The sequence below is a fragment of the Kogia breviceps genome, chromosome 11 (assembly GCF_026419965.1).
Source record: "Kogia breviceps isolate mKogBre1 chromosome 11, mKogBre1 haplotype 1, whole genome shotgun sequence".
NCBI lineage: Eukaryota > Metazoa > Chordata > Mammalia > Artiodactyla > Physeteridae > Kogia > Kogia breviceps.
In genome coordinates this window covers 27,957,058-27,975,409 of record NC_081320.1, presented here as the reverse complement: position 1 = coordinate 27,975,409, position 18,352 = coordinate 27,957,058, and the positions used below count along the sequence as shown (strand labels likewise).

Sequence of the window (18,352 nt, the reverse complement as noted above, 5' to 3'; positions counted from 1 at the left end):
GGGGGTGTGTCATGGAAGTAATCACAAAGCAGGTGACTGTTGATTGGGGTCCTGAAACATTAGTGTGCCTTCCCTGTGTCCAGTAGTGGTCTGGAGGGGTCAGGAAGCCTGCCTTTCAATTTGAGGGAACAGAGGGTTTGAGTTCCTCTCTCTTCTATGGCTCTAGTATACTGCATAGCAGCTAATAAAATACTGGGTTTATAGTTGACATTTAAATCGCTGATTGATCATCAAGATTGGCATGTATCATTGGAAATGAAAATCGGAAGAGTCTTATGCTTTTTAGGTTTCTTTTTTTTTCCTTTGTCTCTAAAGTATGTAGTACTTTACTGAGTGGTTGGGAACAAAGTTTGCAGTATTCAGTGTATTCAGTTTTAGTACCTAAATAGAATTAAACTGTTGCTGTAAACTGGAATAACACTTTGTTACTTACAAGTTTTAGAATGCATCAGTTCATCAATTACCTGTTTGAGAAGATTGTAGTTAATGATTTTAAGAATGTGGCTATTGGGCTTCCCTGGTGGCGCAGTGGTTGAGAATCCGCCTGCCGATGCAGGAGACACGGGTTCGTGCCCTGGTCCGGGAAGATCCCACATGCCGCGGAGCAACTAAGCCCGTGAGCCACGGCCGCTGGGCCTGCGCGTCCAGAGCCTGTGCTCCGCAACGGGAGAGGCCACAACAGTGAGAGGCCCACATACAGCAAAAAAAAAAAAAAAAAAAAAAGAATGTGGCTATAAACCTCCAATTGACTCAAGAAAAGCAAATAAGTCAAGATTGACAAATGTATAGGCTCTTCATCTTATTGTGTGTGGGGTTTTTTTTTCCTTTTAGTTATTTGTCAAGGTATAAAGAACTCTATCACTCTTAAGACAGTAAACTTCACAGGGTATAATCTGACATGGCAGGGAGCAGATCACATGGTCAAGATCTTAAAGGTGATTTTTTTATGTTTGAACTTTCATGAAAACACATGTGATTGAAGCACATTAACATATTGATACAGATGGCAGTTAACTTTTGTCTTTTAATTCATGTGAGTGAAGCTTTTGTTTTGTTGAAAGAATATGACCAAATGGTGATGTGAATTGCTGTTGCATAAACTATAGTGTTGACTCCCCAGTCTTTACACTTGAGTTTAACAACTCTGTGCTTTCCTGTCTTCTTCCTGAGACACTTAATCTCAGGTCCATCCTCGTCACACAGAGTGGTAAATTAGAGAACGATTAATATCACCATTTAAAGAAGTGAGACTGAAATCTCAACCATCCTGAACATAGGAACTGAAGGGTCCTCTCAGCAGTTCAGAGAGTTATTACCAAGCCAGTCGGCTGAATTCTGTTCAGTTTTCTCCATAGCAGAGCCTTCCAGGGCCTTCTTTTGAGCTTATTTATTTTTATACACAATTCTGTGTGGATACTGTACATAATACTAAATAGTTGTATGAACTGGGTTTAACTGGTGATGTATTTACATCAAGATCTAACTTCGTTTTGTTGACATCTTTTTAGGGGCTTTGCATTCATCCAAGCTCATGATGTATGTAATCAGTTGCTGGTGTGTAGCTATCATATTTATGATATATAGGGGTTGAATTGGGAAAGGTGGATTGTCATTCTTCTTGCTTTTTAAACTGACAGAGCCTTACAAGAAGCATTTCCCTCTCTGAAATAAATCCATGTAAAACATGTTTGGTCGCTCTCCCGATGCAACTGTGTAGTTGTGTGGATTTGGCACACAACTGGCAGCCTTGTGGTTATGTCTGTAAACAAGGAAGTGTGTTCTCCAGTCCTCAAATCAGCTGTTAGCCAGTGAAACGAACTTGTCTGCCATTTCTGACCCCTCACATGGAGCTGTCATACTCAAGAATGTTCATATGTTTTCAAGAAACATTGTTTGCGGGCTGTATGTACAAATTCCTGATCTGAAAGCCAATATAAAGCAACATCTCGGGCTTCCCTGGTGGCGCAGTGGTTGAGAGTCCACCTGCCGATGCAGGGGACACGGGTTCATGCTGCGGTCCAGGAAGATCTCACATGCCGCGGAGCGGCTGGGCCCGTGAGCCATGGCCGCTGAGCCTGCGCATCCGGAGCCTGTGCTCTGCAATGGGAGAGGCCACAACAGTGAAAGGCCCTCGTACTGGAAAAAAAAAAAAAAAGCAACATCTCCCAAACCTCACTCTCTCACCAAGGCCACACACATTCCCTCACTTATGGCCTCATGGCAAGCTAATACTGTCAGTATCAGATTCTCCTTCCCAGTGGTTCTAGGTGACTGCATAGTTGCTCTGAGAAAGGCACCTCTGCTGAGGTTGAGAGAAGCACATCTTGGGGGTCAGTCCTGCCCTTGCATGCCCAGAGAGAAGGGTGTGTGCCTCGTTCTCCTGTTGGGATTTTCCTAGGCTGCAGGTTTGCTGCTTATTGTCAAAACGATGTCTTAGTGACTTGTCTTTTGTGTCGTTCCATAATCCCAGCACACTTCTTTATGATCTGTAGACTTTTATGTGGTTGTGGCCTGGTCAGGTTTTAAATGTTTGGAAATGTCCAATTGAACAACATTGCAGTGGCAGTGAAGCTTGACGGGAGAATTGTATTACTATTACCCTAGTTTTGGCTTAAGGGTGATGAGAAGATGAAACTTTGATGGGTCAGTTTTAGTTATGTATGTGTATGTGATTTATTTTTTTAAATTCTAACATCCATTATACACAGCTTAGATATGTTGACTTTCTGATTATTCTTCTGATTCCTTATCAGTCCCTTTTCTGATGTATTTTCCTCCAAAAAACTACATTTTCTTCCAGACTTTTTGTCTGATAGTGAAAAATAAATTTTTCATTTGCAGTATAAACTTGATCTGAGATTTCACTTGACTTCTGTGAAAGAAACTTAATAAAATAATATGGGCAATTCCCATTACTAATCCTAACCATGTACAACAGAGGTCTGTACAGTAGCATAGCAAAAATAAGTTACTGTACTTTTACTTAGTCAATGCCTGTATTAGACTAAGGAGCAGTGAGAGACATTTATAAATAATGATACCTCAGATCACTTTTGTTAAATGTCCTGTAATATTTGGATATTTGGTATCTGGCTTGTGTTGTCTTTTATACAATCTTGTCTTCTTTCTTTGCACTTTAGTTTAACAGCTCTGTGGTTTCCTATCTTCTTGTGACACTCAGGGCCATCAGCATTTCCTGTGACTGTGACAGTAGAGAGTCCTTCCTCCTCAGATATCGAAGAGGTCGATGATTCCTCAGAAAGTGTTCAGGAATAGCCAGAGAAAATCAGTTTGAAACAAGAAGCTTTGCAAATACAAAGTTATCACTTTAAAGCTATAGAGAAGATTATTTTTCAAACGGAAGCCTGATTGCAGCACTGCACATCTTGTGTGAGTGTTCTGTTTTCCCCTCCCATCTGCATTGTATCCCCTTGAATGGTTCTTTAAAGGTGAATGGTGGACATTTGAACTCTAAGAAATAAAAATGAAAACATGTCATTAGTAATATATTTTCCTTTCCTTAGAACCTTAGTATATTAGATTTAGGGAGAACCTTAGTGATCATAAGGTAAAGAAATTGAGTTCTGAATGAATATAGTCAGCTGATTCAGTGCTCTTGTTTTACAGATGAGAAAATTGACAGTTCTAGTTGAACTCACTTTTTATAAGAGGAAAATATGGCCTCATTTTAAATAAAAGTAAAGTTGAAAAAAGTTTTGATGTTGATATTCTCCTTTCCTAAAATAAAAAATATCAAGAAGCTACATTATATTACCAAATAAACCTGACCTCTAATGTCATTCCATACTTTTGTTTGTATGGACAGGAAAGAAAAATTGATTTTCATGAGAAATTTTTACACCTCAAAAATAATGTATTTATTTTATTTCAACTTTAATGCAGAGCTGAACATTTCTAGAAAATAAAGGAACACCATTTGGGGGGAACCTTGTCTTTGTGCTACAAAGTCCATGTTTAATTTTTTTTTTTCGGTACGCGGGCCTCTCACTGTTGTGGCCCCTCCCATTGCGGAGCACAGGCTCTGGACGCGCAGGCCCAGCGGCCATGGCTCTCGGGCCCAGCTGCTCCGTGGCATGCGGGATCCTCCTGGACCAGGGTACAAACCCGTGTCCCCTGCATCGGCAGGCGGACTCTCAACCACTGTGCCACCAGGGAACCCCCATGTTTAATTTTTAAAAATTATTTGTAAAGCAGAAACTAACACACAATTGTAAAGCAATTACACTCCAATAAAGATGTTAAAAATTTTTTTAATATGATTTTCTTTTAGTATGAAACTTGACCGGTTTCAGAACTATTTATCCCGTTATTGTAGGACTATGGGAATTAACTCTTTGATTTTCAAAAGAGAAAGTTAGATTTTTATTTTTTTAATTAAAATTAATATAGAGAAATTTTAAGAAAAAACATAGAAAATTATGAAATTTTAGGGTAGGAAAAATCTATAGTTCATATAGATTTACCCCCTTTCATTTTATAAATGAGCACCTACAATTTGTAGCACATAAGTGGTTTATTAGTAAATGGCAGAGTACGACAAGACCCTAGAGCATCTAACCCGCATTCCTTGTCATTTTAGATGTGTTGTACTCATCTCCTTCACGAGTAGACCAGGAGATTGTATTTCTAAAAGCAATGATAGACACCAGGTAAGACCAAGAAGTTTACACACCGGGACCACAGAATAGCAGATTCAGAATGCACGAGAGCCCTTTCAGCTCTTCTCCGTTTTGACAAGACACTACAAGGATGGTATCAAAGTGTTTAAGTATATAAGCCCACAACAGTCAAGAGATTTCAACATCGTTTTGAAAGACAGAAGACAAGTGGAAGAGTGTGAAACCGAGACAGTAGAACAGAGGAAAGGCATCACCTAGAATATGCACAGGGACCACCTGCAAAGAAGGAGGATTCTGACCCCACCTGCAGAAGTAGTCCCATGCTCAGATGCGCATGTAGGGGAGAGGGTGGAGTTAGTTAAAAGTGTGACTGAAATAGGGGAGTTCATTGAAGGGTTGTGTTTGGAGGAGTGGACTCCCAGCCCTGCCCTTACGCTCCTGAAATAAGATGATTTCATTTTGAAAACAGTGAAACTGGCGAGAACTAGGGCAGCTAGTGTGAGTTTATACACCCTAGAAAATTGTGTTTGGGGGGATCCTATTACAGTTACTCCCCGCTTCTTCCTGCATAAGAAGCCAATCAATCGTTGACTTCAGGGAGCTTTCAGCACTCATTCTTAAATAGAAAATAACTGTCATTTGCCTGATAGTTGAGTAAAGCTTACAACATGAGAGAGAGGGATAAAAGAGTGAAAACATATCTTGGTAGGACCAGGGACAATTTAGGGAAGAAAATAATTTAAGAAAAAACCCTAATTAGTATTCTGAGAGAGATTTAAAAAGAGCTAGCAACTATAAAATAAGCCTAGGATGTTAATTAAAAAGAATGGTCAGAAAGCAAGAGAGGTCTCTTGGAAATGAAAATATGGTTGCTGAAATAAATTCAGTAGGAATTTTAAAAATTTCTCAGTATATAAAAAAGACACAGTGGAAAATGTGATAGCAATATGTTAGAGAGGCTGCATCTGGGAGATCCAACATGTTACTATTAGAGACTCCAGACCCAGACAAAAAATGGAGGGAAGCTATCAAAGGGCAAGAAATTTCCCCACAGCTGAAAGTAGACATCAGGCCTCAGATTGAAAATACTCAAGTTTTGAGCAAGATGAACAAGAATTGACTCATACCTAGGCACCCTTCATTGTGAAACTTTAAAATACTGAAAAAATAAATTAACATAGAATAAAATACTGAGAGGATACATCCATTCCAGAGAGAAAAATACTGGTCACCTAAAAAAAAAGTTAAAATCTGACTTTATCATACTTGTCATCAGTACCATGGATTCTGGAAGGCATTAGAAAGATACCTCCAAAGTTTTTCAGGCACATAATTTTCACCCTAGGGGTTTGTATGCAGCCAAACTATCAGTCATAAGTGGAGGCTGAAGAAGATATTTTGTACACAAAGAAATTTGAAAATTTTACTACCTGTGCTACACCTTAAGCTATTTATAGAAATAATCCAGCAAAATGAGGCAATAAACGAAGATGGAAGGTAATAGGGGATTCAGTGCAGAGAGCAGCTAGTCTAGATTGGAGAGGCTTCTATTAATTGTGTGATTGAGAGCTTAGAAACACCTTGAGGCATATTGTATTTACTATGTATTAGGCACTGTTGGAAGGGAGGAGGGAGAGGAAGAGGAGAAGTAACTTGAACTCCAGAGGAGAAAAAGCTATACAGACATAAACATGAAGCAAACTAAGCTATGGTTGATTTTTAACTTACTACTGGTGAGGAAGAGAAGAATCCACTTAAACTTGACACTATAGATGTCCCCCTTTTCAGTGACACACAGGGGTAATGACCACCTATCTAATTTGTTGTCCAAACCAGAAATTGTCCAAATTCCTTACATTTCAGTAGTGTAAGGAGGCGCTCTAATGCTGTAACATCAGGACAACAAGTATAAACTGGAACAGCCCAAGGCAGCTTGGGGTATTTGGTCACCCTGCACAAGGGCAGTGACACTGACACAGTATGGAACGAGGTATAGTCTATACACAGAGACAGTACATCTGCAACGGGCAATGTTAATTTAATTGTAATAATGGCAATACTGTCTTGGTTTGCAACTTTTATTGTCAACTTGCATGTGATAACAAATAACTAACCTAAACTCTACTTAGTATGTATTAGTATTAACTTGGTATGTACTGAAATGTATTGTGTACTAGTATGTACTTAGTATATATTAGGTTCTAAGTGTTTTTGCATATATTAACTCATTTAATCCTCTGAATAGCCTTATGAGGTTGGTGCTAATATCATTCCCACTTTTAAGAATAGGAAGCAAAAACAGGGAAGGAACTTGCCCAGGCTGTACGTAATTTAGGGTTGGATCGAGGCTTTGAGTTTAGGCTCTCTGCCTGTTCTCTTAAACCTTACTCCCTACTGACTCTCAAATAACAGAAGACTTAAGTGCACGTAGAACAGAATATAAATTTCAACTTTGACAATGTAAAAGCTAGGTTTGGAAGGTAGACAGGAGGTAGAACAAAGGGAAGATGGTATGAATGTCCTCATTTTACAAAGCGTGACATTGAGAGAATTTATTGATCATCAATGTAGGTGTTTAAGTCCATCACTACAAGTCACAGAGATCATGAGCAGTGGAATAACTAATGATGACGTCACGTGACTGAGCAGTGTGGACATAGGAAAGAGTGTAAAGGAACTAACCCCTTACTTAGTAAATTACAAAGTGAACAGATAATACCCTCAATTTAGTCAGAAAATAGTCATGTAATAGTATTACTTGGAAATGGAGAAGAATTCAGAATAACAATAGTTGGACCTCCCTGGTGGCACAGTGGTTAAGAATCTGCCTGCCAAGGCAGGGGACACAGGTTCGAGCCCTGGTCCGGGAAGATCCCACATGCCACGGAGCAACGAAGCCTGTGCGCCACAACTACAGAGCCTGTGCTGTAGAGCCTGCAAACCACAACTACTGAGCCCACATGCCACAGCTACTGAAGCCCGTGCACCTAGATCCTGTGCTCCACAACAAAAGAAGCCACTGCAATGAAGAGTAGCCCCCACTCGCCGCAACTAGAGAAAGCCTGCACACAGCAGCGAAGACCCAACACAGCCAAAAATAAATAAATAATAATTTAAAAAATAATAGAAAATGACAATAGTTGACGTAAACCTCATACAAAAGGAAATCCAAACAGCCAGTAAACACAGAAAAGTGTATGACTTCATTAAACAATAAGAGAAAAGTGAGTCAAAACCAATGAAACTACATGCCAATCAGTTTGACAAATACATAAATAAAGTGTGGTAGTATCAGGTTTTGTAGACCTGGAGTACTATGGGAATCTTCTACCCTGCTTATACTGGAGTGTAAATCGACACAACTACTTTGGAAAGCATTTAGCACTCTCCATCAACTGAAGGTATATAAATAGCCTATGACCCAGCAGCCCTCACCCCCGCCCTGTGTAAATGCACCAGAATAACCAGTACAGCAGGATTCCTGTCCATGATTTGCATTAGCACAAACTGAAAACAAACCAAATGTCCATTAAGAGTCAAAAATTAAATTATGTGTATTCGTACAGTGGGGAAACTGTCAAGCAATAAAATTGAATGAACTAGAGCTACAGGCTGCAATGTGGATGAATTTTTTAAACCAATGTTGAGTGAAAGAAATAAGATAGAAAAGACTTCGTATACTATGATCCTCTACATAAAGTTAGATGTTGACAAAACTAAACTCTTTTGTTAGGGATGCATGCAGGTTACAGGAAATGATTGTGGAGAAATGAGGATGGTGTTTAACCTGGAAGAGGGAAGGAGATTGTGATGAAAAAAGGATATGGGGGGTTTTTGAGATACAAGTATCAATACTTTCAGATTCGAGTAGTGGTTATGTAAGTATTCTCTTTTTATTTGTCACATTGACAGTTTTGTTCTGTGCACTTCTCAGTACGCATATCGTATTTTACAATTAAAAACCTGAGTAAAGGATCGGTCACTTCTTGAGTGCTGGATGTGGGAGTGGGATGAGACTATTTCATTTTAAGCTCTTCACTACTGCTTGCGTTCACATGTTCATTCATTCAGCATTAATTGAACATATGCTGTGTACCAAGCACTCTTCTAATTTTATATGTGTTTTAACTCATGTAATCCTCACAAGAGCTCTGTGATATGGGAGCTTATCTCCATTTTATAGATGAGGAAGTTGAGGCCTAGAGTTATAGAACTTGTCCAAGGTTATATAGCTAATGGGTAGTGCCAGGCCCATTTGCCTCAGAGAATCTGACTTTTTACAATATAATCTAAAATAAAAATTTAATTACTAATTATAAGCAAAAAAATTGCACATTAAAGAAGATGACAAGGGCTTCCCTGGTGGTGCAGTGGTTGAGAGTCCGCCTGCCGATGCAGGGGACACGGATTCGTGACCCGGTCCGGGAAGATCCCACATGCTGCGGAGCAGCTGGGCCCATGAGCCATGGCCACTGAGCCTGCGCGTCCGGAGCCTGTGCTCGGCAACGGGAGAGGCCACAACAGAGAGAGGCCCACGTACCGCTAAAAAAAAAAAAAAAAAAAAAAAAAAAGAAGATGACAAGTTTTCATCTATCCAGTTAGAGAAAAACACACAGTCTGTCTTTCACACACGTACATCTTGTATGGGCAGGGATTTTCCTTATTAACAATTATTTATTGACCGTCTACGTTGTGCTAGGCACAGATGCTGGGAATAAACACTTAATAAAATACACCCCCTATCTTCAAATAACTTGCACTCTAAGTGAGTAAGTAAGCCAACAGTTATAGTAAAGCTTATATACCAAGTGATACATTGCTGATGGCAGTATAAAATGTCAGAAATCTTTAGGAAAGAAGTTTGGAGATAGGTACCTCAGAGCCTTAAAAATGCTCATTTGCTTTGACCTCAAACTCATTTTTATGGATTTATTGCAAGAATGTTCTTCTCAATATGGAAAAAAGCCTTCATGCATAAAAACGGTTAATATTGAAAAGTTGGAAAGAATTTAAATGTGTAAAATGCTTAACCAGTAAACCTGCTCAGTGGAATATTTTGTAGCCCACACAAAAAATTCAAGGTTATGAATCCCCTGATTGTATGAGAAATGATTGATTTCAATGTTAAATGGAGAAAAGGTGAACATAAAATTTGATATCCAATATGATTGGAGCTTTGTCCCAGAAAAATCACCCTAGCCAGTGTACAGAAGGGAGGAAGGAGACCAGATGACAGGAAGGAAAATTATTCCCAAGCCTTATCATTAGTCTTATTGAAGTAATAGAATATCAAGCAATTTTACTTTCTAACTTTTTTGGTTCCATATTTCCATGTAAGGGACATGAATTATTAATACTTTGTAGTATGAGGTACACTTTTTCACAAAAATTTAACACTGTTCTAATTCCCTCCATTAGAGGGAGAAACTATTCCATGTATTTGCACTTTGATATGCTATTTAGAACTAGTCAGGAAGTTTTACTCTACTTTCCTCTGACTGTGGTGAGGGTTTTTTGTTTGTTTGCTTATTTGTTTAGAATTTCTTTGAAATCGGTTTTGGAAGATTTATTAAACCATTATATTGAAAGTAGAGGAATTTTGCAGTTGTTCCCCTTTCTCCCCATTGAAAACTTGGCTGGCTTTAGTAATGAAACATTAAAGAATTTGAAGTTCTTAGACTGTCAGTTTTTTAAACATGATCTGAATATAAAAATATATGTTCATTGAGCAAATTTTTGAAAACAATGAACAACTAATGGAAGGAAATAAAAGCCACTTCTGCATGTACACACACCTAATCTGCTCTTTTGTCTGAAAGAAGTATGAAAAATATTTTGTCTTGTCACTAAATACTCTTCTATGTCAGAGAATTTGATTAAGCTTATGCACTATATCCCAGGAAAAACACACAGATATATTTTGAATGTAGAACTCCTGAAGCCCATTCATTAACTCTGGTTGAGACCTGTTGTCATTCTTTTCTTAGTGGCTTCATAGTGCATTGCTTCAATGGTGAGCTATTTTTGTTTAAACCAATCCCAATTTGGAGGCTCTTAGCTTTCTTCTAGGGTTTGGTTATAAACAATCTTATGACATCATGTTGGTAGATAAATCTTTGCCCACATCTTTGATTTCCTTAGGGTAAACTCCTGATGTAGGATTGTTGTTAGGTACCAAAAGCTACTCTCCAGAAAGTGATACCAGTTCCTCTCCCAATGATGGCATATAATAGAGTTCCTCATTCCTTAAGTGATTGTTCAAAGCAGTTAAAATGTATAAATTTACCTTACTGTTTTCATAAGTATAGGTATTCTGATTGTTTTTCACTGCATAAGAAACCACCCGGAAACAATGGCTTAAAACAATGACAATCATTTATTTTGTTCACGAACCTGGAGGTTGAGTGGAATATTAATTCTTTTACTACACTCTTATTGACTGAAAACAATACCTATTTGACTAGCTCACAGTTCTGCAGGTCAGAAGTCCAGGCACAGCGTGACTGGGTTTCCTGCTCAGATACACAGGGAACATGTGGGTTCCCTCCTGAGAGTGTTAAAGCATGTGAAATTTAATTGTAAGACATTGAGCCCCAAATGTTGGATGTTCACCATAGTTTGTGGGTCACAGAGCTGAAATCAAGATGTCAGTCTGGCTGTGTTAGCATCCAGAGGCTCTGGGAAAGGGCCTCCAAGCTTCTTCGGCTTGTTGGCATAATTTAGATTCTGAAATTGCTGGACAGAGGTCCCCACTTCCTTGCTGGCTGTCAGTCGGGAGACAGTCTCAGCTCCTAGAGGCCTCTTGCTTGCCTTCCCTGCCACAGCATTGGACTTTTTCAGAGCCTCCCTCTTGTCCCTTTTGTACTTCAACTCAGGAAGAGTTCAGGTCCTTTTTATGGGGTGTCTGAGTAGGCCACATCCACCTAGAATAATCTCCATATCTTAAAAATCAACTGATTTTGAACGATGATTCCATCTGCAAAATCCCTTCACTGCAGCACCTCGATTTACAGTTTGATTGGATATGTGGAAGGTTTGTGTACTTCAGTTAGTAGGAATCCAGGGGGCTCTGTTAGATTTCTGCCTATTGCAAGCAGTGTCCCCACTTCAAGGACCGAAGTGTCTTAGTTCCTCACACTCCTAAGAGAGTTTATCAGTGTTCATTTTATTTTATTGACCTTGGTGAATGGGAAGACTACCACCTCCGTGAACAGGAATGGCACCCAGCTTCCTGAGTCCACGGTGTGGCTCTGCTACTTAGTGGTGTGACCTTGGCTGTGCTGCTCTACTTATTCTACTTCTCTGCCTCTGTTTCCCTCATCTGTAAAATAACATGGAGTTAGTGATCATTCTTTCCTCGTAGGGTTTTTTGTTTTATAAATTTATTTTATTTATTTATTTTTGGCTGCGTTGGGTCTTCGTTGCTGCTCACGGGCTTTCTCCAGTTGCGTCGAGCACGGGGCTACTCTTCGATGCGGTGCAGTGGCTTCTCTTATTGCGGAGCACAGGTTCTAGGCGCGCAGGCTTCAGTAGTTGTGGCACGTGGGTTCTAGAGCCTAGGCTCAGTAGTCGTGGCGCACGGGCTTAGTTGCTCCGCGGCATGTGGGATCTTCCCGGACTGGGGCTCGAACCCGTGTCCCCTGCACTGGCAGGCGGATTCTTAACCACTGTGCCAGCAGGGAAGCCCCCTCTTAGGGTTTTGATGATTAGATTATTTAATACCCAGGAAACTCCAGGAATAGTGCTTGATTGTAAATTGCTTTATAAGTGATTACTTTTTAAAAACATGCTTTTGAATCTGCAATTATGCAATTCAGGTATGTTAAGCATGTTCATTAATAGGACTTCCTGCTATAAAGAGACCCACAAATAAAAATAGAATTTTTCTTTCTTGGTCTTAAATTCTTATTTCTGACTTACTATGTTATATGCATATGCCTTAAATTTATGTTGGAAAGAGTGGAATTTAAATACATCTTTAGTATACTAATTTGATAGATTTTGATAATTCATTTCACTAGCATGGTATGATATTACCAGTAGCAGACTAAAATCTGAGTTCAATTCTGGCTCTGCCCCTAAATCCTGATGAGTCCTATAGCTGGAAAGGCTTTTGGATATCATACTATGAATTAGTTATAACATTTATTCTGTTTAGGAAAAACTGGAGGAGTGCCTAAAGCAGTTAAAGGAGGAAAGAGTAATAAGACTTAAGGCTGATAAATGAGTCAATGAAGTAAACAGTTTCTTATACTTTTGAGAGTGTTTTGGTTTTATTTTGATTTGATTTTAAGCCATATACACATAGTTTTTAAACTTTAAAACTGTAATATGTTACAAATTGGTTGTATCATATGGACTTTTGCATTTACTGGTATTTAGTGATCATATGATCTATATTCCAGAAAGCATGTTTTTTAAAATGTGAAAATCTGGTTTTGTATATGTGTGTGTGTGTGTGTGTGTGTGTGTGTGTGTGTGTGTGTGCTTTTATATGACATTAGCTTATTTCCTGTTCATGATTCTTTGATTCAGGAAAGCACATTTTGTGCATATGCTGTATATACAGTAACATAAAAGACATGATGGGACTCTCCGGGCAATGAATTAGGAAAGTGAATCATTTAAATAAGTTTAAGATATTGGAAAACTTTTAAGAATGCAATGAAAGATAAAAATATATACTATGAGAATTACATTAGGTAATGTGCATGAAAGCAGGGCATAATCTAAAAAGTTCTATCTAAATATAATTTACCACAGGGTGAATGTACGGAGGAATTTTTGAAAGTGCATCCACTGGATTGGCAGACACTCATTCAATAAATGGTGAGCACCTGCTCATGTAAGGCAAAAGGGGCATCATGAACATTAACGCCATTTCTGAGAAATACTAGAGTTAAGCTTACAGGGGGTTTTAAGTGCATAGATGATGAGTGGAAGGGGAAGAGTGCACAGGGGTGAATATTTTCGAGAAGTCAAAGAAAATATTGGTGATCGTACATTTAATTAATTGGGTTGGGTATGATTTAGGACTTTTAAACGTAAGCATTAGATATTTTGCTCACTAAAGTTAATTCTTAACATTCAGCAGAGTTGTAATATGTCTTGTTCAAATCAGATTCTATATTTCATTTTCTAATTTAAGGGAAACTTAAAGCAGGTAGTTTTCTAATGTGGAATGAGGCTCCATTATGAATTGAACCAGTTAGAAATGTGATCTTTTGTGAAAGATCATTAATAAAACAATAACTTTGGTTTATTTATATACCACCTAAGTGTTATATAGGAAACTTTGTTGGGTGCCTGTGGGTTTTGGTTATTATGTGATATGGTCTCTGTCTTTACTGGTGGAGAGTTAGGTTAATTACAAATTAATTACATTTTGAGTGTTTTAGTTTTGTTCCTTGAAACTAGGAAAGACTACTTTTGATGAGGAGAAAAAAATCATGTCAGACATTTTCAGTCTTCTTTTATAGCTGGAACATGAGAATGCCCAGTTAAGAAATATAAATTTCTCTTTGTCTGAAGCCCTTCATGCCCACTCCTTGACAAGCATGATCCTGGATGATGAAGGTGTTTTGGGCAGCATTGAGAATTTTTTCAGAAGTTCCATGCTTTCTTGGATCTCCTTAAAGATGCTGGGTTAGTTCATTTCTCTTCATGGCGTTCTTCTCTTTGCGACTAAAATGGTAGTTTGCTGAGGAACTGGAGCGATTTTCGTCACTTCCCGTGGCCATATTTAGTGTAATTATAGATAATATAGTTGCCTTTTAAAAATGAGGAATTAAATTTTTTAAGAAATGCAAAAAGGGAAGCCTGCTTTGGTAGAGTAGGGAGCCCATTATAAAAGAGTAACCTGTAGACAGAATAATTAGTAGGTATAGTTTTTTGTAAAGACTAAATTGAAGGCAGTTTTCATTGAAAATATTTGGGAATGCATAAGAATTTTCCTATCTTTCACTTATTTTGCTTGTTTGATAATTTTGAATTAAAGTTATTTTTGTCTTAGACATAAAAATTATTATTAATCTGCAGGGGAGATATAGATCAGTGGTTCTCAACCGGGAGCAATTTTGCTGAAAGAGGGAAGTGGAGATTGATAGTTGATGGAGTGGTGTTTTGTCAGTGAATGAATTGGTGTTGGTGTTGGGAAGGAAGGAACAAACACATTCTTGGCAACTGGAGGAAAGGTGGTAAAGAAGTGTGGGAATAGAGGTGTGAGAGGTAGTGAACAAGGTGCGTGGTAGATGTTGAAGCTGCTAGTGAGACAGTGTTTTTAAAATGGAGCGATAATAGGTAAGGAGATGAGATGTGTCCTAGAGGATGAATCTGGAAAGGGCTGAGAATTTGGTGGGGAGAGGCTTATAGTCTGGAGTAGGATGTTGGCTTTTAAGATTTTAGAAATATTTCATGATTGTAGGTCTGGGGAAATCTAAACTGCTCTTATGTGATTATAATAACCTTTGTCTTTTCTCCTTTCCTCCTCTGGTCCAGGCTTGGGCAGCTGGCCACAATGGCTGGTATAGGTCAGTCAGATTTTCATTTACTAGGTCGTCCCCAGATGAATTCTACTGTTAGTAGTTCACCTAAAGAAGAAAAGGAGGCACTTGAAGAAGAAAAATCAGAATCAAAGCAGGGTGCCCCAGGACAAATGCAAAATATCCAAGTAAGTGGACAGAACAGCACTTAATGATTCTAAGAGTGATTAGCAAAAAGGAAATGACTAAGTCAGAGAGAAAACAATAATGATCAGTCTCTAATAGTTCACATGCTCGGGAGCTACAAGACTGGAGTCCTTTCCAAATCTGAGATTAGTAAATGTGTGCCCATTTCATGATACTGTATTGTTGTAAATAAGAAGACTGGAAGTTCTTTAGAAAATGTATGAGTTAAAGCAAACTATCCTTAATGAAGAAAGAAAACATTAGAGAAAATATTCCAGATTTTAAATTGTATAAATGTCTATTCTATTCATATTTTATCTAGGTTTCTATCTGTATGCAGTCAGCTTACAATGAAGGAACACTAATGAAGGTACACATACTGATATAATTTTTAAAATAAGTAATCCAGACATAGATAATAGGTGACGTATTATAATGAATCACCTGGTTATGGGAATGGGAGGGGAAAACCTGTCAGCTTTTCCTCTAGCCTTACTTGGAGCCCCCATCAACCAATCTCAGACTGGCCTTGGGAACCGACAGCTTGAGAACACAGTCTGGTCACAAACTATATACTATTTACATGTGCCTGGAGGATAGAAAAGAAATTAATTTTCTTACAGAATAGGGTTTTATTTTTAGTGAGGGAAAGGAAATGGGTAATAACTACCCCAATCACCAAAATCTGAAAATGTAGCGGACATAGGCTTGGATGTAGCTAGGTTAAGCTGAGAATCACTTGGCAAGATATAGTTAGAAAAAAAATGGCTCTGAAATCTTCTGAATAATCAATTGACTGTGTTAATAATAAGATCACAGAGTAACTTTGAACTCTACTTTTTAATGGTTGGCTTTGTTCATCACTGAATTTTTGTCTTGTCTTTTATCTTTCCCTTCATTTTCAGAAAATTGCAGGTGATGCTGGGATTTCTTTGCCTCTCGACTCCTTCCATGTCCCAGTCTCTACTCAGGAGGCCTTAGAAACTTCCAAAGACAACCTGGGGTCCCAGTCCCAGAGCAGCGGCAGGAGTCTTTGGAAGATTTCATTGCTAAAACATGTTCTCCTTCAGCGGACGTCAGTTCTGGGACTGGAAGTCAAAGACAAGAAGAGGAATTATCTAGAAATAGCATTTTCAGAGAAAATGAGCAAAGCAGGTGAACATACGAAAAAGTACTCTGCTAAGAAACAACCTGGGAAGGACCTGCATTCCTGCTCTGACTCACCTGTAAAGCAGAAAAGCAAAGGAATTGGGCAAAATAATCCTTTGCTTAATGACCCAATTAGAAGTGAGTCTTCGAAAAAACACATTTCTGTTAAGAAAGAGAGTAGAATAGTGACTGTTTCATCAAAGACAACGAAAAGTAAACTCAGTCTACTAGAACATTCTGAAAGTGATACTGTTGGATCTGATTGTGAATTTCAAGAAAGCATCCATACTCCATCACGCCTAACACAGGTATAAATCTTTTAAAATTATGTTTTTGCCTTCAAATTTTAATAAATTACTTATGTTTTTATTATACCATATGGTGTTTTCAATTACTTGAGTAGAAGCCATTAGAGAAAGATTTATCTATACTTTTTTATTATAATGAAAGTTTTGGTGTATTTTTACTTGTGACAGTTTGCACCATTCATTCAGCTAGTGTTTACTGAGGTCTTCATATGTACAGTACTTTTCTGAGTGCTATTGCTTTCAGCAGTGAACAAAATAAAGCCTTTACTCTCCTGGAACTAACACTCTGTGGTGGGAGAAAACATAAACAACAAAGCAGGGTAAGGGGTAAAAAGAGATGGGAATAATAAATGGAATAGTTTTACCATTTGGTTAAATGTCAAACTATTATAAATCACATGGCCAGAAGCCATTGACATATTTTAATTCACAATAACCAGAGAGCCTCAAACATTTACCAAGGCACTTAACCGTGTTTATGGATTACAGCAACGCTATGAGGTTGGGAACTCTTACCATTCCCATTTTATAGGTGAGGAGTCTGAGGAGACATTATGTGATTGCCCAGAATTACACAGCTATAAGTAAGCTGCGAAGTGACCCGAACTGATGCTCTTTTTTTTCAAATGTATGGACTTTATTATGTTTCATTTGTTTCTGATTTATGTGATTTTTTTCTTTAAAGTTTTTTTTGATGTCGACCATTTTTAAAGTGTTTATTGCATTTGTTACAGTATTGCTTCATTTTATATTTTGGTTTTTTGGCCACAAGGTATGTGGGATCTTAGCTCCCCGACCAGGGATTGAACCCTCACTACCTCTGTTGGAAGGAGAAGTCTTAACCACTGGACCACCAGGGAAGTCCCCCTTATGTGATTATTTTTCTGGCAATTTTTTTAAATTTTATTTTTTATTGACGTACAGTTGAATTACAGTGTTGTGTTAATTACTGTTGTACAGGAAAGTGACTCAGTTATACATTTATAGACATTCTTCTCCATATTCTTTCCATTATGGTTTATCACAGGATAGATATTGAATATAGTTCCCTGTGCTCTACAGTAGGACCTTTTTGGTTTTTTAAAAATACATCCACTTTTTAAAAAATAAATGTTTTTATTTATTTATTTATTTTTGGCTGTGTTGGGCCTTCGTTGCTGCATGCAGGCTTTGTCCAGTTGTCGTGTGCGGGCTTCTCATTGTGGTGGCTTCTCTTGTTGCAGAGCACGGGCTCTAGGTGCATGGACTTCAGTAGTTGTGGCATCAGGCTTAGTTGCTCTCTGGCATGTAGGATCTTCCCAGACCAGGGCTCGAACCTGTGTCCCGTGCATTGGCAGGTGTGTTCTTAACCAGTGTGCCACCAGGGAAGTCCCATGTAGGACCTTTTTGTTTATCCATCCTATATATACACCAGTTTGCATCTGCTAATCCCACACTCCCAATCCAACCCTCTCCCACCCCCTCCCCCTTGGCAACCACCAGTCTATTCTCTATGTCCTTGGTTATATTTCTGTTTCACAGATAGGCAGAACCCAGGCTCTTAATTACTTTGTTATCCTGTTTCCTTGTTAAGAGAGGAAGGGTTTAA

At 38.4% G+C, this 18,352-nt stretch overlaps 1 pseudogene; it reads left to right on the top strand.

Annotated features, from left to right (window-relative positions):
* Nucleotides 1-18,352, top strand: part of LOC131765789 (centrosomal protein of 78 kDa-like) — a 96,407-nt pseudogene that overhangs the window by 63,347 nt on the left and 14,708 nt on the right.